This window comes from Gymnogyps californianus, chromosome 10, assembly GCF_018139145.2.
Source record: "Gymnogyps californianus isolate 813 chromosome 10, ASM1813914v2, whole genome shotgun sequence".
Lineage (NCBI taxonomy): Eukaryota > Metazoa > Chordata > Aves > Accipitriformes > Cathartidae > Gymnogyps > Gymnogyps californianus.
In genome coordinates this window covers 10064553-10088784 of record NC_059480.1, presented here as the reverse complement: position 1 = coordinate 10088784, position 24232 = coordinate 10064553, and positions in this window count along the sequence as shown.

Sequence of the window (24232 nt, the reverse complement as noted above, 5' to 3'; positions counted from 1 at the left end):
TTATCCTGGAGGAAGGAGATTATGCAGAAGCTAAAGCTTTACACTGTTCCAGTTTGGAAGGGTTTAGTATTAAAATCTTACAAACCTTATTTTCCACAGACTCTCCTAATGGCAGTAAAAGGAATCTAGCAGCCCCTGCAGCATCAGAGTGTTCCAGCCACACATGCCTTATGTTTTTCTAGTAACTTTAATACACTGAGGCATATCAGTCCAGGTAGAAAACTCAGCTTTCTGAAATAAGCCTATTTAGGTCAATGTGTCAAAGAAATTAAATTATTTTAGGTTGCAGTTATTTTTGGTGAAGATCTGTTAACAGTGAAAAAACTTCAAATTGTCGGAGTTGAGTAGCGTGTTTATTTGAATCTGAGGTTCTATTGTCATGGAAATTTTTTTTAATTTAAAAACCAAAAATATGAATGCTGAAAGCTATTTTAATTCCAGTGTTTGGTTGAGGATATAAACACAGCTGTATGGAAATTCAGTGTGGTGGTTCCCACAGCAACTGTAGTTCCACCATAGAACACACAGCAATATTCTTATATTTTCTTCTAAAACTGAAAATCTACCATTGTCTGTAAAAAATCTGAGCGATTTCACATGCATAGGGAGAGTTATATATTTTTGAAGGAACAGCACTATTGAATTTTGAGCTCCAATAGTCTTTCATTTCTCATCTATAATTTCCCATTAAGATAGGGTTTTGTACCACTGTATTTCTATAGAGCATGACAACAATTCCTTTTACAGGCACTTATTTTTGTAGTATTTCAAATGTGAAGATCAAAGTGATTAATGGATTCCATTTCACTGCAGAAGTACTAAAGAGAATGCTTCCTTAGATGACTTCTGTAATCAGGTTTAATTAGAACAATTTTTTGTACTTCACAAAATGAGATTCAGATATTTATTTGAATGTAACTACAGTCATTTAATTAAATCATTAGCAATCACAGAGATGACATTATTAGCGCAAGCTCACTTAACATGTATTTTAGCTTGAGGCAAAGCTGTGGGCTAAATTCAAGACAGGGACCTCATTTTTTTGCATTGCATTGACATAAAATCTTGTGAATGTAGCGTATTATTATTGTAGTCTGAGTTATAGCAAGCTCTAGTGAATTTTAGCCAAGACTGGAATCCAATATGCTGAGCCTAAGAGCTGCTTGGAAGACAGAGAGCTCCTGACAGGTGCAGTTTGTAGTTTAAGTAGACAATACAAATAAAGAATATGAAGGAGAAGAGGCAGATGCTGCTCCCAGACCTGCTGCTGGTCACAATGTATCTTCAGATGATCAAGTATGATGCAGTAGCCAATGTACCCTCTACCAATTCCACAGCAGTTGTGAACCCGCCCTCTTCATTATAAATTAACAGCTTTATAAGCATTTATTGTTTCTTTGCCTATATTTTGTTTAACTCAAAGGTTTGTCATTACTACTAATGTGAAAAGCTTGAGTGAGCATCTGTTAGTGTAAATTTGTTGCTTTGTCACCCTCCTTTTATTCTGTGTCCTTGTGCCACTGAAATACTCACCTGATTCTACTGACATTTCTCTTGTTGTCTTTGGTGCAACGGGACATAAAAATCTGGAGGTGAATTGGATGCAAGTAGTACTTCTAATGAAGAGTAGAAACCCTATTTCCATTAGATGAGCGTGAGAGAAAAATCTCTTAGTGAGAGACACTCAAGAGATACAACTTAAAATTGTCTCCAGTAGGGCTTTCCAAGACTGTATAGTACCAGGAGCGTTGCGTCATGGTGTCTCAGTGCAGAGCCCCAACCCCAACAAAGGCCAGGTGTTCCTGCTGTGCAGTCAAAATCTATGCGTTTAAAAATGAACCAAACAAATGGTTATTAGGGTATAGAAGAGTTCCAAGAGGAGATGCAATTTTTGTATTGCCCGCAGTCCAACCCTAGTGTTATAAAATGTGCTGTCTTTGAGGTGGGCGAGCAGGCAAAGAAATTTGAGAGATGGGGATGGGAGCCAGAAGCCAAATTGCAAAGTATTAGTGTGCTAGTGTGGGAACGATAATAAGAGGGTTCTCCTAAAAGCTGGAAGGACCCATAGGGAGAAGTGGGATACTTGGCTGTGGAGGTCTTGGGCATGAGTGTAATATGCTGGCAGTTTATTCCAGTTCTCTCATTTGCAATTTATGAATAGATGAAAAGAGCAACTAAAAACAAAATGAAAGTGCAATTGCCTTTTTCAGTCTTCATTAGCATTCTCCTCTTGAACAGATGGGGCTTCGCTGGATATTCTTATGTTAAGTTCTGTTCTGGGCAATATTATGTTATTTTAATTATTTAATAGACTTAAATTTATAGACAGAGTATCTGAATTGTCATGAACAAAAACCTTAGAGCTAGGAGAAAAACATCTTTTTCATGTCAGCTTTAAATTCACCTGAAGTTTACCTTGTTTCTGATTTTTCTTATCATCCTGAAACCAAGGCCATGTTTAGAAAAATATTCACTGTGCTTTACAGACCACGTCTGCACTGAGACTATCACCCCTGTTAAATTTTGTTACCAGTTTAAAATTCAGCTCATGTTTTCTAAAGTGGTTGCTGAGATTTACAGACACAGAATGTGTCTGCAAAATCTGCACCAGCTTTACCGTCTTCAGGTGCATGTGCTGCTGCTCTTTATATTTTGCTGTTTGATTAATCTGTAGACAGGAGGAAAACTCAAGGATTGAGACAGATCAGCAGTAAATTTGAAGTCCTTTTTTTTCTCCCTTGTTTTTTGTTTGGTCTGATTGCAGTTATTTGCATTCACATAGCATGATGTCGCTGGGTGAAAAGTTGTTTGTGTTGTCATAACAGATGTAGCTTTTAAGTAAATACTTATTCTCAAAAAAGCAGAAGAATTCCAGAAAACCAAAACTGTATTTGTCAAATTTGGCAAATATTTTCTTTAAGAAAAGGAAGTGGGAATTCTAAAATGTTACACTTAATGTTTCATTCTAGAACTGACAAAACATTTGATTTTTAACATTTGAGATGTCATTTGAATGTGTGATTTAAGTAATATCAGTAGGTTAATGAGGCTCTAAATTTATAAGGAAAATATCTAATTTTGAGTCAAATTAACTGTTCTAACTGTCTTCCTTTTATTGAAAGCATCTAAAATGTTTAACATTGAATCAAATTTCTTTCAGAGTTTTTTTTTCTTTCAGCTATCAAACCAAAAAAATCATTCTCTCTCAGAGAGCAGGTGGATGTGATAACTGTAGACTCTTCGCTGTTGGGAAGGCACAGTGAGAAAGAGGCAGAAAGAAAAATACATTTTCCTTCCTTATTTTTCTTGTTACAATTTGACCTTTGTGCTTGCTGCAGCCCCATTTTGTGGAGCAAATGTTCATCATCATGAGATCTGATCTGTCAGTTACACCACACATTGGCTTTCTTCAAAAAATCCTGACAGGCATCCGTAATTCAAAATACATGATAAAAAGAAAACAAACTAGTACGATGTGGGAGGTTTACAAAGATACTTGACTGAAACTTGCCAAAGTAAATGAAGATGGTGTGCAAAAGGCAGGATTTGGGACAAGGTTGATCATTAGTCACTGTTTTACTAATAGACATTTTCTGGGAAACACAAATCTTAGAGTTCAGTTAGTCTCTAGAGGGGAAGAGTAGGAAGGTAGTTTGGAAAGAATTAAAATTAATTCTGTCTTGGGGCAAGTGGTTAGAAGGCAGGTATCAGTCTTCGGACAGCACAGGGTCACTGATATGTGGAAATACATGCAGTGTAGATCTCGGTGTGCTTAGCAAACTACACTTTCTATTGCTGATGACATTTTCCGATTTTAATTATAGAGGCTAGTTTTCTTGCTCTAATCAAGCACGAACCGTCAAAGAGATGAGAAATGTGTAAAGAACACGTAGAGAAATGCTAGAAGTTAAAACATTTCAGACCTTGCTGGCTTCTGTGTGTCTTGGTCAAGGAGTGCAGGCAAAGCTGCCTGCTCCTAGGAACCTGGCTGTTGGAGGGTGAAAGGTCAGAGAGGAGAGCAGGCTTGTGAGATGCTGCCGGTACCTGGCTGGAGGAGGAGTCTGCAGAAACCCGTTTGTGTTCAGTGCAGGCAGAGGCAGCTGGGCTGCCCACGGGCAGGGGGGCGGGCAGGACAGGCTCCATCTCAGCTCTTTCTCTTTCTAACTGAATAAGTTTCATTCTTTTGTTTTAATTCTTTCCCATCTAACTTGATGTAGCATTAGGTTGGCTGTTTCTCTCATCTTCCTCTCTTCTATTCATTCCTTCTGCTGCCTCTGAGTTAACTTTGCCCTGATCTTCCTTTGGCATCCTTTCCCCGTATGACTCATTTCATCTTCTTACAGTGTTGTTCACCTTTTTGAAACTAACCCAGCATAGTCCCTCGCTCTGCTGCTCTCAAAGATAAAATATTTGCTTTTTTTTTAAATTTATGAGAATGGGAGAGGGAGGGAAGGTGAATAACCAGAAAAAAATAGAAGACTACATCAAACGGGTAGTTAAAAACAAAAGGTGGAAAGTAGCAGGCAGATCTTTAATTAAGTCAGGAAAAGACTTGGCTGAAATGAAATACATGATCTTGCCAGCGTTTACTAAAAATGAGCCCAAGAACAGATATACGGAGCCAAACCAAAGTTCCACCTAGCCCAGACTGCAGCTCGGGAGCTTCCTGAGGCAAAAGTGGTTTCTGTATCATTAGTTAACCCTCGGTGGATTTTTCTGCTCTGAACTTGTCCTGTCTCTCTTTAGATCCACACAGGCATTTAGCATCCATAGCATCCGTTGCCTTTTGAACCAAATCAGGATCCTAATGCTTCTCTTTTGCTCCTCTTCCCTACTCAGCTCTTGATCTTTGCACTGTTTAAGGGACTGTTTCGCAGTCAGTTAAGAGCCTGCAGCTCTTGCCAACTTCAATGGGAATTTGAGGAGCAGTCAGAAAGCTCAGCAATTCAAAAGAAATTCTAATGAAAGAATGACTTGAGAAGTTAATAATTTCCTCTCTGCCATTGTGCACAGTTCTAGGATATTTCCAAAAAACCTGAAAAAAAAGCAGCCCTTTCAAAAGCTTTTTGTAAAGAAACTTTGGGAAAACTCGTATCCTCTCTCTGCAATGACTGAAATGAGAAGTGTCCCAGGTACTTGACATGGGGGCTGCCTCTGGATGATGGTAATTCTTAACTCAGTATAATCTGAATAATATCAACAAACTGTCAGAAGAGGTTACGGTAAACAAAACAAACATAAGTTCTTTCAGCATTTTAATCTGGAGACCTTAGTGCCCAACACACACTTCTTATTTCATGCAGACTATTGCAAGGATAAGAAAGTGAAGCTAAAATTAACCCACTGGACATAGAAGATCTTGTATAGGGTAATCCCACCTTTACCCTCTCACAACTGCAGTTTTGAGGACCAAATTAGGTAAGTTCTGTTTCACCTAGGAGCACCTATAAAGATGCTCCCAAGAAGGGGAACCTATGATCCTAGCATGTACTTGGGGTTTGTTTATTTCCTACAGAGTTTTGAAGTTGTTTTAATTTTGCTGCTGATTCTCCCATCTTCTTTATTCTGTCTTACTTCACCTTTTTACCATGAGCACTCTGGGTTGCAGGACCAACACCTGTGATAAGAATAGTGCAAACCACTCTCTAAATGAGAAAGTAATGCTTATGGATGTGATGCATTTCACTGCTGCATTTTTCAGTATGTTTTTTTTCCTTTCCCACTTTGCTCCTGCAAATTTCTTATTTTGAAATCCCTTTCTTTGTCAGTCAGCCTGTCTACACATATCCCTATAGCACACAGTATAACAGCTCTCTAACTTACCTCCCTACTGTTTTGAACAAGGTATTGAAATGGAGTCAAACTCAGTGAATTTGGCCCAATATCTTTAAAGTGTGATGTATATTTTATCAATTACTTGAGCAAGATTTGTATGCCAACTTCCAGTATATACCTAATATGCATGTAACTACTAGAACAAGATCTGTGGCTTTCAGCTGCTGCATGTCTAACTTTCTAGACTTATGTCCTGGTTTCGGCTGGCATAGAGTTAATTTTCTTCTTAGTAGCTGGTGCAGTGCTGTGTTTTGGATTTAGTGTGAGAATACTGTTGATAACATGCTGATGTTTTAGTTGTTGCTAAGTAGCGCTTATCCTAAGTTAAGGATGTTTCAGTTTCCCATGCTCTGCCAGCAAGCAGGTGTGCAAGAAGCTGGGAGGGAGCAGAGCCGGGGCAGCTGACCTGAACTAGCCAAAGGGCTATTCCATACCATAGGACGTCATGCCCAGTATATAAACTGGGGGGGAGTTGGCCGGGAGGTGCAGATCACGGCTCTGGCATTGGTCAGCAGGTGGTGAGCAATTGCATTGTGCATCACTGGGTTCCCCCCCCCCCCCTTCTTTTTTTTGTGATATTCCTTTTCCTTACTATTATTATTATTATATTTCATTATTACTATTGTTAGTATTATGTTTTACTTTAGTTATTAAACTGTTCTTATCTCAACCCATGAGTTCTACCTTCTTTCCTGATTCTCCTCCCCATCCCACTGGGAGCAGAGAGAGGGGAGTGAGGGAGCGGCTGCGTGGTGCTTAGCTGCTGGCTGGGGTTAAACCACGACAGCTTACAACTGTGGATTGCAGATACTGCCTTATCTGGAACCTACAACAATCAGTAAGAGCAAATATGACACCTTCTCTCTTATACAGTACCAAAATGTTTAGTAATTTTCCTGTTGTTTCTGCAGAAATACTTTTCTCCATAGAACTATTTTTTTGACAGAGGTTTTTTACTATGTATAGAGCAGTATCTGACCTGTTAATTATTATGTGTTTTTTATTTTGCATCTCTCTGAAGGTAATCATTGCAGTGAGGACCTCATTGGGAGAAACTTTGTACCAGTACGTGGGTAAAAGCTGTAGCATCTTCTTTTGGTTTATTTTGCTTAGAGGCATTTGTGATTTATTTCAGTGTTCCGCAGTCCAAAGAGTGTAATGTAATATTTCAATCCTTGTTCTGCTTCTCTTCAAGCTTGGTTTAAAGCCTGTATTTGTATGGAGGCCTTAGGCTCACAAGTGGAAAAAACCAATAGGGAATCCAAGATATCCTTTGGCCATCCAAGGACTGGTCTGTGGGATCTTTGAGCTGTCTGGTTCTTGAGGGAGAACACCTTACCCCAGGGGAGCTCAGCACACAGTGGTTTAGACCACACTGATCCTGCATGGGACAGGGAGGGGATTAGGTGCCAGACAAAGGAGCATCTGTCTACCTTTTTGAACCTGGAGATAGCCTCTTACAGTGCATTCTAGTTCAGTGTTCTGTGATTGCAAACAAAGGTGGATATAGATGCAGGGAGTGAAGCTTAACTCATTGCCAGAATTTTTCTTCTTTCTGTACACACAAAGCAATTCTGCTCACAGAGCATGTAGGCAAAGGGAGGAGAGCCCTAGGTTCGGCTGGGGAAACTTGAACTCCAGTGGTAGTAACTTGCCCGATATGCAAGGCAAAGCATTTCTATGTCCCAGGCTGTACTTTCCCAGTTTTGAAAGTAACTACAGTGATATTAACGTGCACTGTAAAGCACTTGGTACATTTCAACAGTAGGTATCCTAAGCTAGGTGTTGTTATTACTGGGAGCAAGCTGCCAGGGTAAATGGAGTGGACTGTTATCACTCCAAATGATAACTGGAGCTAAAGTTCACTGGTTTTTCACTCCCTTTTTCCTATCTGATATTTTAATGGCAAATGTCTGGTTTATGTTTCTGGAGCCTCCCTTCTGACCTGCACTGTTCTGTGTCCGACTATCCTGTTTCATTTTCCAGTCTGCCAGCATTCAGGCTTTCCTCGAGCTACAGCTGTGTGTCTCTCCTGAGAGGCATGTGGCCAGCATAGGTCCCCAAACTTTAGTGGCCATCTTCCTTGTAACATTAGTTTAATGTAGTTATTAAACATCAATGAGCTCAAATTTCTCAAGGGTCTGTGTGAGGGTAGCAAGGAGTCTTTGAAGAATTACTATTGCCTCTATTGGCCACAAATATGTTCAGTATGAAGCTATGGGAGAGTTGTTTTAATTCTGGATGGAAGGTCTTTTCTGCTGGAAATCTGGTATTGGCTGCCAACAAATAAGACAGAAATTAGGAATTCCCAGACTGTTCCTACCATATTACAAATCTGGCCTCTTCAGCTATATTCTTGGCATTCTTCCTTACCGTAAAAAGTGTGTGAACATCTTGTCATGCTCACTAAACCGGGACTTTGAGAAACATACTGGAATAGTCATCAAGGGAAACCATGTAACTTGAAAATATGCACATATTGAATAAATCATTTATTTTTGAAAGAGATGGAATAAAGTTCTCTTTCATCTCTTGTCATTTTATTGTTATTTTTTGCCCTTCGTAATGAAAGGGAGTGTTTTTTTAGCTTTACATTATATTCAATTTACCCTGTAGATTTGGGACAATTTTATTCTTAGTTTGAAATGTGGTGTAGGGAACATTCACAATGAAATCATGTTAATAAGTATAGCTTTATTAAAGATCTATGTAAAGTAAAAGGGAGGCTAGCTGATCCTTCTCTGTCTACTTTAAATCCAGAAAAATAACACAGATACAGCTATGGTACCCAGAATGGAGTACTCTACCAAGACTAAGTTTATACTGCTTCGCTTGTTTCTTTACCTTGTTTGTGGCTGTTGAATTTCAAGAATGTAAAGATTTCAGATGAGGGCCTCACAGCCAGGCTAACCCTTTGGTTTAAAAAAAAAAAAAAAAAAAAAAAAAAGTCATAATTTTGCATGGGAGTAAAACTGACTCCTTTAACGTGTTTTTTTGAAAAGTTTTCCTGCCTTGGTTTTCCTGTTCACCACTCTCTCTTTCTTTGTAGCTGTCTTTGGCTCAGTGAATATTTAATTATCTACCCAAAATGAAACAGTTCCAGCAAGAGAGACAGACTCTATAAAGTCTACTGTTAATATTATAGCTTCCTTTTACAAAAATACATTGAACTTATAATTCTGGTATCAAAATGTCCTTGGCCATGCATCACAAAGGTCTGATATTTCCCTCTCGAATGCCTGTTATCCATTTTCTGTCCCCTGCTAACTTTCACCAGCTCAAATCCTTTTGCAGAGGAGAGTAGTTTTTACTCCTGTTTCTATATGGAAATGGACCATTTAACTTGCCCTTGAACTTAATCACATTATGCTGCTAAGTGCCATGTCACAGATACAAGTAAGAGCCTCTACACGGTAAGGGAAATTGTGTCAATTCATGTTCAGGACACTGACCCAAACAGAAGGGGGATCTGAACCTTCCTTTCCCATGTCCCTCTCCACCAGGCTATTATTTAAGGGGAAAATTCTAGTTTTGGAGAGCTTGCATTTTCCAGAGGAAAAAAGTTCCATCAGAAACAGAAATTCCGTATTAGTTCTTTTAGCAGTTAGCATAGAAGGCCTAATAAAAGTATTTTCTGGGTTTAAAAGAGAGTGGTTAGATATTTCCCTCAAGATATATTTGCTTGGTAGGTTACCTACGTGGGTGGAAGCTTTTCCTTGCTGGTGCTTTCCAGTCAACCACTGATCCAAGCCTCTTTGGACACGATTATTCACCTTTTTGCTATAGAAGCTGATGAAACTTCCAGAGAAGTATGTTATTTTTTGGATTTTATATTCTCTACTCTGTCTGTCCAGGCTCTTTTCCAACTCTTGTTATGCACAATTGGAATAACTCCAAGTGGAGGACAATAATACAACTCCTACCATCTAAATATAGCTGCCTTATTTAAGGGGTTTGTTCCTCATGTTCCCCATGTTGCCTCAGCATTTAATAGGCCCAGAGTGTCTTGGTAGGCTCCTGGCCAGCGTTGTCCTCTGCGAAATGCATTACTAACTAGCAAACAGAAGTGTATTAAGTTAGGACTCTTAAGTTCCTTGCTCAAGAACCCAGCTTGAGCAACTGAGGTTAGTCTGTGCAAATATCCCACAATTATGGCCCTCCTGTTGCTCCACAAGACAGTCCACATTCAGCCCCAGAAGGTACAGGAAGAAAATGCACCAGCCCCCTGACCATTTTGGTGGCCCTCCACAGAACTCACTTCATTTTATCAGTGTATTTAATTTGCTGTGACGGCACCCTAAACAACCAGCCAGCTGCAGATAACAAGTCTAGCTAACTGTGGTATGTCTACCCTCTATGCTACAATATAAATGTGCCCTAATATTGTCATATAGTCATTAGTAGCAGATGTCTATATCTGGCAGCTGCTCCCTTGGGTGGTTAGAAGAAGGGCAGCCATCAGCTCTGCCTTCATTCCTTTAGGGTGCTCAGGTCCCACACTGTCAGGAATAGGCAATATTGGTAGTGGACAGGTATAATTCACCTGCCTCTTAGAGGAACTTGTATCTTTCTGTGTTTGTCTTGCTTTCACGCAGGTGTCAGTGCTCTAATACTGCTGTGTAAACTCTTGAATAGCATGGTGCACAGCTGCTCTGGATACCATTTGTTTATTGGGACAGGGGATGTTCCAGGATTCCTATATAATGATGTTGGCCAGAGGCTCCATATTTTGATAGTAGAGGAGCATGAGCTACTAGGTCTTAACCCTTTCCCTTGTGACTGGAATTTCTTCAGCCCACTGGCTTTATTGCTAGCACAGCAGCACAGAAATGGTGACTTTAAAGGAGGATATGATGCAGGCAGAGAAGAAATTGTGAAAAGGAAGATGCTGTTATCAGTACCAGCATGGTTATGTTTATGTTTTTTAGGTAGCCTGCTGGTTGGCTTAAACTAGAAAGACGAGTAAAACTTTTACCGCCTGAAATTTCTTTATACAGAGAAGTATCTGCCTTTGACCAGTTGCACAGGATCATTTCTTGCAATGGCATTGCTTTCAGTTTGCAAATCTGTGCTGCCCGTTGAAGCATGATACTTTGGAAAGGGAGTAACTTGATACCTTTAGAGGAACGGTAATGTTCTCCTCGGCACTGAGTATTCCTGTTGTGGAATACAAATGAAGGTTTACAGCTGGTCATTCAGTAAAACTTGTTAGAGTGAGCTTCATTAGCTCTTTTGTATGATTTTGCTAAAGGCTAAGCAGTATTCTTTATGTCTTTGTTACTTTTTGCACATGCTTGTATGCAATCTAAATATAGGAACCTATAGAGATGCAATTGGTTACAGAAGACACAGCTGTGGAGTTATTATTTACAATCAAATTAGAGAAAAAAAAACAATTGAAAGGAACAGAGACCCCGCTAATAACTGCTGGGAGCTTTGATTGAAATACTGTTTTTTCGTATATCCAAATGTATCATCAAGAGAGAAACAATTCTGTATGGTGGCTTTATTATTGGAGTACTAGATTATGTTGTTTTTTCATTGCCAAAATTTACTTTTTTATCTATGTTGTTAACCATTTTATACAACTACTGTCTCATATTAATCTATTGCTTTTATTTTTCTTATTTTCTTTCTCTCATAAATTGCTGGATTCCACTGTGGTACTCTAAGGAGAAAAAAATCCAAACCCAGCATCCCCCTTCCTTAATCAAAACCAAACTGCAAAGCTGGTACCACAGAAATGAAAGGAAACATCACGTTCCCAAATCAGTGATGTCATTCCATCATGTCACTGGCTGGCGAAGAGGCTCAAAGACTAACATTGGCATCCTAAGGAAAAACAAGCTCTGGGTGTATGGTTATTTTAAGCCCACCTTCTTATTGTTCAAGTCTGCTCAGCAAAATTGTCCCAGATACCTCTATATCGCCATGTTGACTTCATGCACATTTTGTCACAACAGTATCCTGTGGTGCTCCTGTCCTTTTAACACCCTCATTTCAGGTTGTATTTAACACTCTGCTGCAACCTACTGATGTTCTGAGGAACTGCATATTAGGCAATCCTTCATACTAAGCTTCTTCCCTTCTCAGCCCCACCCAAGCATAAGGTTTAAAATAATTTAAACACTTCATTTTCAGCACTTGTGGCATCATTGTTTAGAGGGGAATGCTCTTCTGTTTTGGCATTTCTATATTTGAAAGTTTCCTGTAATGCAAACTTAGAATGAGTTACAGGTTCTGAAAATGGCTGTCAAGTTTGCTGAGCACAGTAGGATGAACAGATTGTAAAGTCACTAACATGACAAATTGTTTCCTTCACGGTTACATTCTTTTCAGAGCTTCAGTAAGTTGTCTGAATTTATGTAGAATGATTAATAAAATCAGCTTTGATAACGGTTAGTAAGCACTCACTGTTCAGGAGCAACTTGCTCTATTAAGCTACTGAGAATGATAATATGCGTAGACGGTAGCAGAGTTTTTATCTAGTAAGATGGTTTAATACCAAGGTGCTGGGACTTTTACTTGTTCTAGTATGGCAATTGCTATGTGCCTCTGTTAGCAGTTTGTCTTCAAAAAGCTGTGCAGAGAGAAACTGGAATTCTTAAAGGCACATAGCTGCTAAGTCTTGTTAAGTTTAGTAGAAATGGGGAACCCAACACTGAGCTGGCCTGAGAGGCAAGAAGATAACTGTTATAGCTGTACAGCTGAAGTGATGGGTGCTTAAGAACATGACTGGTAAACGTTAGGATAAGACTAACAAGCAGGATGTCTAGCAAAGATCTACTGCAGACACCTGTACAAAGATGATAGGTAGATGGGGAAATACCCAAATTGAACTTTTGAAATTATACTATATGTACTCATAGGTCCAGGTGATGATGGGAGCTTGAGTGTATGATTATAAGGAAAATGTGTAGAAGGATGACTAAATAAGTGGAAGGGGGAACTATGGACTTGGCACTTTGGATCTACGCCTCCAGGTAGTTGTACTTTATGGTGTGCTTTTGAATGACTAGACCGGCAGTCCTGTGCATCTTTCTTTACATGCTGTCCACACATGGCACCTGGCAGGAGTCCATCCCTGAATCAAGGCTCTCCCTAGTAGGGAGAGAAGCAGTTGATGAGAGGGCAGACTCTGGAGAGGTTGTTGGTCAACCAACCAACCAGAGCCCAATTAATAGTCATGGGCCGTGGGTTATGGCCACACTTGGAAAGTCCTTGGCACCACACTCACAAGAGCCCCGTGAGAGAGGCAGGGCCTGGCAGGAAGTAGTGACTCACTGCCAGTGTTTCTGCAAGTCTTGTTAGATGCCAGTCTGCAAGTCACCAAGATGGTCTTCATCCTCATTGCTAGTGGAGAGTAATCACACGTTCCCAGGATCAGCCTAGAACACCAGTTGCTGTTCAAAATGAGATATCAGTGTTAGTCAAAGGATCTGGGGAGGCTCACAGTCTCCCAGAAGCTGTCCTAGTGTACTACTTTGGGATTTTTAGCATTTAAAACAGTTCCCAAATGACAGACTAAGAAATTGATTCCAGAGGGTGCCATGCTTTCTACTTCAGTTTACTTAAGCAGAAGCTGAGGAAAAAAACTAACATAAAAAACCTGGAAAGGTAAGCGTTGCTCTCACATTGGCGTTCTGACTTCACCAGCCTACTGAGCCACCTCCAAGTTCAAGCCTCAGACCTCAAGACGGAGCTCTTAAGTACTCTACTGGCTTATTTATTATGTCCTTTACATTTGAACTAAAAAATTTCCTCATTTTAGGGGCACACAGATCACTAATCTGAACGGGTCTTTGCTCCGTGTCTCATTTTTACATGTTAAATCCACCACAGTGCTATTGAGTAATGCCTGCCTTTGTGTGAAAACCTTTGGAATAGCAGAGCCATATCTGGAGCTGATTTATGTTCCTACACACTCAGAATTAGTCAGAGAATGAGAACATGCTTCTGTATTTTTTATAACAGACATAAGAAAAGAAACAGGGAAGAAGCATTTTGAGGTTTAGCCTGAAAGGAGAATTCAGCAGTCTGCCTCCACACCAGAGAGGTGGCAGGCACTTCCCTCCACTGATCCTTACCTGCACTAGTTTTCCCTGAGTCTGATCATTGGGTCTGTCAGAGATGAGGGTGTTCAGCATTTCATACAGGCCCAACTCACCATCTCAAGACCTAGTGCTCACATCCTGTGACTTACCAGTCACCTCACACCGATTAAACCTCGCTGCCAGTCTAGCAGTGATTTCCCAGTGAGAGCCCTATGTAATCAGTTTACTATTAATTGGTGTTTGGCTCAGCCCACACACTGACCCCACTCAAGATACATCATATAACCATATTCCTTTTCTGAAGACTGCCTTCAAGTAACTGAAGCCAGCAGCCTGTATGTGTCTGAGAGGTTATATTAAGAAGTTGTCTGTCTGGCATTGTGTTAAGTGTGGAAAGAGTAAGTTGCAAGGTAACATAAAGGAAGTGGTTCATGGACCATGTGTTCCAAGGGGAGACCTCATGTGACTGTAGTTGCAGAATCGCTGTGGGTCTGGAAGGCAGCCAGGAGGTGGCTTGAAATGTCCTGTTCTTCTCACAGTACTTCCACGCCCTGCCACCTGTTTCCGTGTCTGAGCCTGAGATGTTCTCTGTTAGTTTTGGTACCAATAACCAAACAAGAGTTAAACCAGTTTTTTCCCTATTAGGAGCTCGAAGTGTCTGTTCTGCACAGAATGGTCTAGAGGATGAAAAGCTCCCGAAGGGGAATGATCTGGGAGCAGAAGTTCATTAGGCTGTGGATGGCTTGGGTAAGGACAGCTAGGAGTCAGAGGTATGAAATATTGTATTAGTTCTGGGGAGTGGGAACCTCTCCATGATATTCTCTAAAAGGAAGATGATGCTTTTATTTAACACTGGCAGTGGAAGATGGATTATCTGAATACTTGGAGGAAATTGTGTGAGGAGATGAGTTAAGAGCTATTAATCAACAAGGACTGCTAAATTGAAACAAATGCAATCCCATATACTTCAGACTGTCCTGGGCACCAGAACACTTACACAGATTGGGATCACAAGAAAATAATTTATGCTGGAGAAGTTTCAACCCAGGAGGAAATTATAAGCATATGTTTTGGGGCAGCTGTAACCTAGAGCATTGTGGAATATGATTCTTACTAATTAATATTGCAAAAGCAAGGACACCAGCATCTGCGCTGCTACCTTTAGTATATTAGCAAATTACTCTTAGTAATAGGAGTACTCCTAGATAACAGAGGACTTTGAGCTCGATGCTAGCAAATTAATTATTGGATCAGAGAGAGTGTCCTGCTGATTAGACAAAATGGGTGAGTAGAAATAGGATAGACAATGTATTATATAAACGGAAAATGTATTAGAAGAATGTAAAACATATGGAAAGCATTTTTAAGACTGTGAAGGGGGAAAATTGCTGGATCAAACTTGTGGAATCTGAAGTAAGAAATGTACTCTGTGAAGCACAGAAGTTTTGAAGCTAAAGAGAGACCTTAAAATTCATGTTTTATGCTTTTGTTCCTTTCTTCACTTCCTTATAAAATAACTGTTCTTATGGGAACCTTCAGGTCACAACCAGGCACCGAGTAGTGCCAGCCCACAGTTGCAGCGGTGCTGAGTGTCACTACCTTCCTACTTCTGAACGCGGTAGGACTTCTCTTCCCGCACTGTGGCAGCCCTGCACCCAGCCCAGCTTTCCCAACCAATGTGATCTGCGTATTTTGCTAGCAAAATTATGTGTTACTTTGACTTCTACTGAAGCACTGAGAGAGGGTTGGAATTTAAGTTTGGAAATAGGTAGAAATTAAGTCTGTGAAAGAAAAGAATACCTGCAAATGGTGCATAGGAGGCAAAGGTGTCCTATAAATGCAAAGCTTGTGGGTAGACTGTTTAGTAATGGCTTACACCTCCCTTAAGAATATGCAGGAAGTCTGACACAGAAGATGATGTATACATTTTTCTAGGCCACTGACTCTAGATAAATGTTCTAATGTTTGCCATTCTGAAAAAGCAGTTGCGATACTACAGACTGTTGTTTCTTTCCCATCTTTTCTCTTGAAAAGTGTGCCAAGTAGTTTAACATCTCTGGCTGTTTGGGGGCTACTAAGAGGTAACAGGAGATGGCACCACTGTGCCTGTTAAAATCCAAGCCGGTGGGCTCTTTCCTGGAGGGGCCGCTAACCATCAGCTGTGTTTGAACACAGCAGGAATTTAAAGCTAGTTCCCAAAAACGGATTTGCCACCCAGCAGGCAACCAGGTGGAGCTCAGGTGATTTAAGTGCAAAGCTGTGATCCTGCAAACCCTGCCAAACGGCTGCCTAAGCATCTAAGCAACACAGACAGCCCTGCTCAATTTGATAATGCCCCGTGTGTCTGATAGTATGTTTCTCCGAGCACACAGTGCATGTTGATAGGAGCAGGCTCAGTTGTGGCTAAGTGTTTGTTTCAAGACACATTTCTTAAGCAAAAGGTGTGCAGGAATTCCTTGTCCTAAACTGTCCTCTTTAAACCACTTTGCCTTTTGGTATTTTGCATTTGGACTGATTGTGTAGAAAATAGGAGATTGGAACAGTTGTTCCCCTTGAGAGATTTCAAGCCCATGTTTCCCATTCCTTTGGCTATACTGTAAGCAGCAGGAACTCCTCTGTCTCTCGGTGAAGCCCTACCAGTGTACAAAAATAATTCAGATCTATGTGGAAATACAGAAAGAGAACACACAAAAAAAGGGTGAACATATCCTTGTATTTTGACATTCTGCAAGAATGCTGAAGTATTCTATGTCAGATAGTACAGCTATGTTTTTTAACTGGATTTTTGATCTGGTCCAAAGTCATTCACTAGAATTTGCAATAAAAATCCATGCAAAGGTTGGAACCCCAAACCAAATTTCCTGCCTTCAAGTCTTCCCTTCATACCTGAAAGTACTGTATTCTGATATTGGCCATTTGGGAAAGTAATTTCCTGCTTATTTTTTCATATAAATCCATGTTAAGAGGAAATGCCCCACTGAAGAACAAGATGCACTTGTTATTCACCTTGTTAATGTTATTTTCTGACTTAAATATTGATGTTTCTGTTGCATGTGTGTGCATGTGGCATTTGTGTTTATGTGTATGTAGCTTCAGAACTTTAGAGAAAGTTTCAAAACATCAGATGAAAGCTGAGAAGGCAATTTGTTCTATCCATAGGGTGGACAACCAGTTTAAATACTATAATAAACAATATGGAGGGTTAAATATAGACTAAAAGTAGTCAATTATAATTGTAAGTAAGCAAAGACTGGGAGGAAGTGGGGTACCATGACTAGTATGTGGTATCTAGTATAAAACTAGACATGAAACATGTCATGTTGTCACCAGCAAGATGATATCTAATGGCTAATTTACCCAATGATATGCTGAGTTTAATGCAAAATAAAGAATCGCAGAACGTTCCAAAATCTAACCAGTCTGGCTTCTTCCCTCTGATATTAAATGAAAGTGATGTAAAATTTTAAAGTGTGTGATATTTCTATTTGAAAAGCTTTCACTGGGAAGAGCTCTTAAACTTTTATTTATTTTCAGCATATTATATATTACTTTACTCTCCAATGGTTGTGTTGCCTGCAGGACAACTCTTGAATGTGTGTGGGAAGGGGTTATATTTTTTAGGCTCTGACTTAAAATCCTTGATCTTCCAAAACTTATGTACAGGAATAGCTAAATGTTACAGTACTGGAACATACTAGCTAAATGTTATAGTACTGTAACACATGTATAAACACTGATCTCTACCATGCCTCTACAAAGTGGATGTAGTTCTCTGGCAGGGTAACTGCGCAGGTATATAAATTATATGGTGGAAAATCTTCGGAAACAGACCACGTTCTCTTGGTGGTACAGTACAGGATCTCACCCCTGCATTTAAGCATGCAAGAGTTCTGTATTTGATATCTTTCCATCATAATTCTGAATTCTCCATTGTTAATAGAAGTTGGCTCACTCCAGGGCTTTTGTTGTCCTATTGCCCTCATCTCTCAACAGATCTCTTTTTTTTTTTTTTTTTTTACTATCGAAATCCTCAACCAGCATATTAAATCCCACTGTTTTCCAGACACAGAAATATAGTGTCTCTAGGAACCTGAACGCCTGTTAACTTGAAGCATTGTTGTGATCAATGCTTTAGCTCTTGAGGAGCTAGGCTGTACTAGACTCCTTTCAGCCCTTCTGTGTTATTGCCACTCTTGGGCAAATCCAGCGCTAGCTACAAACTGTCTGGGGAAAAAAAGAGTATGCAGTGGTCTCGAAAGGAGACATGCTCAATTTTCATTGTAAAACAGACAGACTTTGACCTTAACAAGAACATAACAAACTTGTATTGTTTGTTCCTCGATGCTATTCCTTAAAACAGTTCTACAGGAATTGTTTTGTCTATTGCTGTATCTCCTTCATTAGCTAGTTTGGATAGGTACATCACCGATTAGATGTTTCTGCCCATTTTACTACTTTGAACCTGTGCCTAACTCTCTTCCCCCCTCCAGGCCTCTGCTTCCACTCTGAACCTTTACCCTGCATTGTGTTGCGAAGGATATGGATCTGACTGGCTTTTATTGTTACTTGAAATTTCTCGTTCTCTTTCAAAATGCTGATTTACTGAAGTGTCTACCAAAAGCTGCTGTGTGCCCCCACCAAATGAGACAAAGAAGGCACAGCATAAAAATCTCACTGACCGACTATGGGATTTAACACCATTTAAAGTTGAAGTACCTGGCTGCTAGTTCCCTACAAAATTAAATTCAGAAGACTTTGACTGTGCTAGTCTCCTGCTGCTGTCTAAACTTATACCAGTGCCCTAAGTCATCATATTTTGGCTTCTTGAGATGCCCCAGAGTATCTCATTTTAGGCAGTATTAAGGACCAGTGCACAAAAGTAATGCTTAAACCCTTTTAGGATTCATAGTTTGCATCCTTCTGACTTACTTGCAGAGCACAATCTGATACTTTCCAAGTCTGCCTGAGAGATTGGGGCAGGGTTGTTGTGGAGAACATTCCTCAACAGTGCAAGTAAATAGTATGCACGCCTTATCCAGCAGCTCAGTGGTTAGGGCACTCATCTGAAATGCTGGAATTCTCAGATCAGCTTACTGTTTAGGTGAGTTCATCTGAATCCCTTTCTCCCAGGATAATGCCCTTAATCTCTGGCTATGGGGTTGAGGTACCCCGCCGACACACTGGAGCATCTGCAGCACACCAAGACATCGCAGCCAGTCTGCGGCACGCTTCCACTTTTCCTGAGGATTCTTCAGTCCCTTACTACTATGTGACTGTGTGTCTGTCACTTAAAAGCAGGGGGGTTCTGGAGCTGCACTTGGGCATGGGCAGTAAGGCTGGTCACAGGACATGGGAAAGGCGGGGGCGTATGACCTCAAGTCTCTCTGTTTTGCTGCTGCAATAGAAAGCTGGAATACTATTGCCTTTTTGGTGTATGCAGCAATCAAATAAGGATTGAGACAGAGAGGGTATGAAAAACTAGAGGTACTGGCGATTACCCAGAAGAGGAGAGGCATATAAATCTGTGGGGTTTTTTGCATCTTGTTTCTTCTCTGTGCACTGTGTATCCCAGATTTCCTAAGCAATAGATTTGTAAAAACATTTGCATTCAGACAGTGAAATTTTCTTCCACAGACCAACTGGCCTTCCAGAGCAGGCTTATGCTATATCTGATATGAGTTATGCTCATAATACATTCCCACATGACGTTCTCATAAACAGACTAAGGCAGCATGGTCTAGATGAAATCATCATTAGCTGAGTACACAACTGGTTGAAAAATGTCCAAAGGTTAGGTATCAATTGGTTTGCTAAAACAGGAGGAAATTTGAAGAGAAAGGTGTCCTCAGCCTAACTGTAATTAATATTTTCACTAGTGACATAAGAGTAGAACAAAGATTATCTATTAACATTTGTAGATGATGCTGTGCAGGGAAGGGTTGCAAGTGCTTTGATGCAGAAGATGCTAATATTCAGAAATTTAAGAAATGGTCTGAAATTCACCACTTGACATTCAGTCCAGGTCCAAAGCATTGCATTTCAGAGAAATCAGATGCACAAATATGAAATGGGAGAGTAACTAGCCCAAGCAGCAGAAAGATGCAGGAGTGTCTGACACCTAGATAGGAACACCAAGATGGTGATGTTACTGTAAAGGCAAATCTCTTAGTGATGAGAAAAACTAGAGAGTTTAGTCCAGGAAGAAAAGAAGGCAGAGGGTATGTGGAGGGAAGGGACATAATACCAAGCCTTGGTGATATCCCTGACCCTGCCTCTGAAAAGGAAGGTAAACTAGGTGAACTCTTAACGACCCCTATGACCATACATGTCTTTTCTACTAAAGACTTCCTTACCTAACCTGAGGCACATTGAGGAAAAAAGAGAGAATGTAAAATGGAATAAATAATGATAAGTGAATTGGGTTTTTAGTATTAATGGATTATTAATATTCTTTCTGGTTTAATCATCTCATTGTTACTTAGCACTATAGGTGGGAAACCATTTACAGGGGCAGAGCTTATCTCCCACCTGTGACTAATCAGCTGGCAAAAACTCAAGTGTCGCCACCCCAAGCGAAATCTGGGTAGAGATAGAGCTTTGAAGAGGGACTTTACAGTGTGAGCCTACGGAGAAGGGAGAGACTGGTAATATCCATGCTTTTGTTTATGGCATGTGTTATGCCTGATTTGCATTCATCATTCCACTTCTATGTAAGTGTAACATGATGAGAAATTGGGCCTAGAAGTTTTAAGCTGTTGGGGTCCAGGTAAAAACAACATTTAAGGACACAGTCAGGGACTCCTTGCATGTTAAACTGGGAATTCAGGGAACTATAATTATTAATGTGCCGTTAGTGATAAATAATTACATTCTAGTCATAAAAGTAATCTTGATGTTAGCCCCTGATGCTTTTGCTATTATCTCTCAAAGGAGCTATTAAGTGTCACAGATCCATGTCATCTTATGGCTGAGTAAGGCGAAAAGGCCTTAAGGAAGACCAAGCAGCTCAGAAAACAGAGCAGCAGTCTAATTGCGATGGGCCCAGAGGCACAGCCAAAGCCACCTGGGCAGCTTACCATGTAGGCAGATGCTGATGCTAGAGACTTTTTTTTTTTTTTTAGAGTTTGGTATCTGGCTGCTCAGCCCACTGATCTAGGAGAAATACATACATAGTATATGCCTGTGTGCATGTGCAGTATCAAATCCCAGGTAGTACACTAATGGAGCCTGCAATACTTGTGTTTTCTGATATTTTTAGTGCTCTTTAAGTGTTACACATTTAAAGTTGCATCTTTTTTCAGCTTTCCGAATGTAGTCGTCTTTTAAGAACAATTGTTTATGAAAATGGCACCTTCTCAGCATCTAGGTCTGCTTTTTACACTTCTGTGAACTCCACCTGCTGCTTGCAGTGCCAAAATGCTTTCAGTTTCCTAGTCCCATCAGCTCTCCAGGTGTGGGTAGGAGGGAAGCACGTCATTTCTGTTCCCTTGTCTCTGATCCACCCATGAGTCATTCCCAGTTGATTGTTGCCTTATAAACTGCTGAGAGACAGTGGGTCTGTAGTGGAACCTCGTTTGGACCTGGATGGTACAGTGATTTGACCTGTTGGGAATATCTGTCACAATTGATAACAAATGTTGCAGTAAGTAAATGTAAAAAACCAGGTGGCTTCTTATCAGGGGTGCTCAGGGCAAAAGCTGGACCGAAAACATTCTACATGACTGTTCACTGTAGGAGGTAACAGTGAAGGCTATCTTTTAAACTTAGTTTTCTGCGCTTGGGGAAATGAGGGGCTCTATGTTCCACTGCACAGATGGTAAAGTAAAAGGTAGCATATAGATAAAAGGAGGTGGTAATTATTATAAAAATCTCCTCTTAAATGGTATGGCCGCATCTTTCCCCCCTGCCACATTAATTTAACTTCAATGGAAGTTGTGTACAATATGTGTACATTTCAGGAGAGAGTTTGTCCCTCATTAAAAATGTACTTCAGTGGTAAGTAAGCTCTGGAGTCTTTTTGCTTATGCAGGGGAGAATGCTAAAGCCCGGTGAAATTAGTGGATTTAGTCCCATTAACTTTAATGAGATTTGATCAGTCTCAATAATGTGATGTATCATTACTATCAACTAAAATCAAGCATCTGATAACAGCTTCAGAGTACAGTTGCAAGTCAGTTTAACACTCTTCTCTAGTTACGTTAAATATATAGTTACCCTAAGCAGAGTACTTCTTATTCCATCTTGTTGAATGTTTTTATTCATGAGTACAGAAAAAGGAGAGGGATGCTGGCACCTGCCATTGTTACAGTCAGTGGGACAGAATTATTTTACGTTGACTGATGCTGGCAACGGTTCATGTTCAGATTTTCAGTTCGTCTCCTTGGGTAGCTGTCTCCATAAGAAGTTATGCAGCTATCATGCCTATCTGTGCTTTCATTTTGTAACAAATCAATTCCTAATATTATTAGTATTTTTGTACTCTGTTACTGTATCAGTAGTTCTATTTATAGGTGTTTTCATATACCCCCAAAAATTCAAGAAATCCATCAGAAAGAAGACATTTGATTCTCCAGTGTGTAATACGCTCACGCTGCCTGCTGCTTTCATTTACATCATGAGTTACAATCTGAGCTTGACCTCAAATTGACCCTGTTGCTGGATAGGTGAAAAGGATTTTTGTTTAAAATACAATCAGTCAATTTATTATGTATCTAAATTAAAAGTAAGCCTATTGCCATTCTAGTGTTGCTGTTTGTAAATAGCAAGTGATTGTTCAAAGGCATGCAAACTTTAAATATTTATATGATGCAAGCAAATCGGACACAGAGGCAGCTTCTAAACTCACAAAAATTAGATTAAAGTCCAGATTTTCACTTACATAAATCGGTTATAATCAGCTGTTAGGCAAAGAGTTTATACTTCAGTGAGGACCTTTTCCCCTCTTTCTCCTGCTAATGCATCCTTGAGAGTTGTTGAGATTTTTTTTTATTTTTGACCTGTTTGTGACTGGATGTAAGGGAGACAGGGAAGATAATTTGATTATTTCCCTTTTTATTCCACAAGCTCCCCTGTAAGGGAAGAACAAAGCAGCAACCTTTGGCAAAATAAATCTCTAGGAAGTAGATTTCAGAATGCCTGTTTACATTTTTTTTCTGACACATGTTTATGGTGTAGCACTTTGTTCAATTCGTGTGACTCAGAAGTGGGGGTGGGCCCAAGAGTCTTCTAGCTTGGAAAATGCAAGTCTCTGGATGTTTTACAGAGTACCAGATTACATTAATTTGCTCTTCAAAACTATTCTGAGTGTTTTCCACAAATAAGTCATCTCTGGCAATGGTGTTTTTGCAGCATCCAGATGAGATTCCAGAGGGGCTGTGGGAGGCACCTTAAATCTTTCTGCATTTTGGTGGCAAAATGAGTGGGGAGACTTGGTCTCACAGCCGGTGTTTGTGCACATAGCGAAACCAAAAGTGATTTCAAACACTTTGTTTGAGAGGCAGGAGGAGAAATAGAGAACAAAACTTACCCCAAAACCACATGATGTGGCCATGTTTCCACTTCGAGGAGTAGGCTTTAGGAGCCGTCACATGTGTGTTTGTGGTAGGGACTAGACTGTGCACTGAAAGCAGAGATGCCTGCTGTGGCACAGCCCAACAGTCCGGAGGGCGTTGGCTGGTGCAGTGGATCCTAGTCACTTTTCTAGCATGGCAGTAGAACAGCAGTCTCAGAGGGAGCAGAGGAAAGGCCTCTGCTTTTCCTGCGACATTTGAGGACAATTCCTCCACCCGCGCAGGCAGAATTTACCAATGGGAGACGGTGGGAGGAAGGCAAAGATAAGGGGAGAGGCTACGCGCTGCAGTTCCTGGCTGTAGTTAGGGATCCACAAGCTGGTGGGATGCATTCCCTGTTCAACCTCCTCCGCAAGTGGAGTGCTCCGACTGCAAACTCCAGCAGGCAGATTTGCATCCACTCTTCCATTTTTTGCTCAAATGGAGCAAAAAGGCAAAAAGAAATTCTTTCCTCCCCAAAAGAAGGTACTGAATTGTGTCACATAGATTTATCCTTTTCACTCATGTTCTGCCATGCAGAATTTGCAGCCTCCGGGGTAGCCGTTTCCCACCGCTGCTCCTGGCCCTGGCAGCAGTACATCGCTATAGGCATCTTTCTGCGCCCCAACCAACCACCACATGAAGTGGGCAATGGTAGGCTCAGGCTTTACTTCCTACTGCTTTAAACTGGACCTGTACTCTATTGAAACCTGCTTCCACCTTTTTTAAAATGACTGAACTATATACTGGCCTTTCTGCCTTACTTGTATTGTCTGGTTCATTCTTTGATTATGG